Raw genomic sequence first — 1,415 nt, 5'->3', positions numbered from 1 at the left:
CCCTGGCGTGTTCCCACACTTCGCCTCATACCTGGGGGAGGGAGAGATGAAGGCAGAGGAGGAGGGGGAGGGGCAGGGGCACATTGAGTGCCATTGGCCCCACACAGCACTTTGCGGAACCTCCCCACCCCCCACCCCAGCTTGCTCTCCTGATTGGCTGCTGGGTCACCACCCTCAGCCAATAGCTGGTGGTGAGGAGTCATTGTGGCCACCACCTTTCCACAGAGCCGCAAGGGTCTGAATGGTGGGGGAGGAAATGCGTTCTGTGCCCACCCCTGGTGGGGCACGATTGGCCAGGCATGAGGCCTGTTGGCAGCCCACGGAGCTGCACACATGACCAGCAATGGTAAAACAGCATGGCATGCAGCCAAGGGAGGCAGCAGCAGTGGTGGGTGGTGGTGGCAGCAGCCACTACATGAGAGCCTCACCCCCTCCATTTGCCATCCCCCAGTGCTGCCACTACATGCACACTGGGGAAAGCATGGGAGGGCACATGCCTCCAGATCTGCATGTGGGGTAGGACAGGCTGCCACTGTGGGCTGGGGCCAGGGCTGTGCTGGAGTCTTCCCGGTGGCAGGGGTAGGCTGCACTGCGCTTGGGGTGGGAGATGGCAGCACTGGGAGGGGGGCTACAATGTATTCTCGAGTGACTGCAGCCCTTCCTGTACCCCACCTCCCATCACCCCCACCTCCTGCCCTGAGTGCAGCCCAGCCCAGCTCTCCGCACCCCACCCCCTCACCAGGAAGAGCCTGGCACTGCTCTGGCCCCAGCCCACCTTGCATGCAGATCCAGGGGCACCCCCCATGCCCTTCTGGGGTGCGCACAGCAGCAGGAGCTGCCCCCCCTGTGCCCCACAGATGAGCTGCTCCTGCAGCTCCACCCGGGTGTGCAGCACCTCCCCCTCCCCCTCCCTCACTGGAGGGGTGTACAGGAGAAGGACTATGGCAGGGGTGCTGCAGCCACTCCAGAATTCACTGTAACCCTCCCTACCCCACCTTCCAGCACCGCTGCTGCCCATCCCAAGCACAGCCCAGCCCAGCTTAGTCCTGCCCCCTCCAGAAAGAGCCCAGTACTTTCCTGGTCACAGCCCACAGTCACAGCCCACCCCACCCCACCCCATCCCAGATCCAAGGGCACATGCCCACCATGACCTCCCAGGAGCTGCCCCCCCTGCATGGCTCAGCCTCTGCCCCTGCCCCATCCCCACTCCCTCCCCAACCACTGGGGCAGCCTGCCCTACCCTGATTGCAGATCCAGGGGCACAGACCCCCATGCCCTCCCAGGGTACATGCAGTGGTGGGAGCTGCTCCTCCTCCATGCCCCCTGGATGAGTCATTCACAGCTCCATCCTGCACCCCACCCCACCCCACCCCAGCTGTGCAGCATCTGCCATAGCCCCATTCCCTCCCTTTTAG

The sequence above is a fragment of the Gavialis gangeticus genome, unplaced genomic scaffold (assembly GCF_001723915.1).
Source record: "Gavialis gangeticus isolate Ggan-Ray unplaced genomic scaffold, GavGan_comp1, whole genome shotgun sequence".
Classification (NCBI taxonomy): domain Eukaryota; kingdom Metazoa; phylum Chordata; order Crocodylia; family Gavialidae; genus Gavialis; species Gavialis gangeticus.
This window is presented reverse-complemented; position numbering follows the sequence as displayed.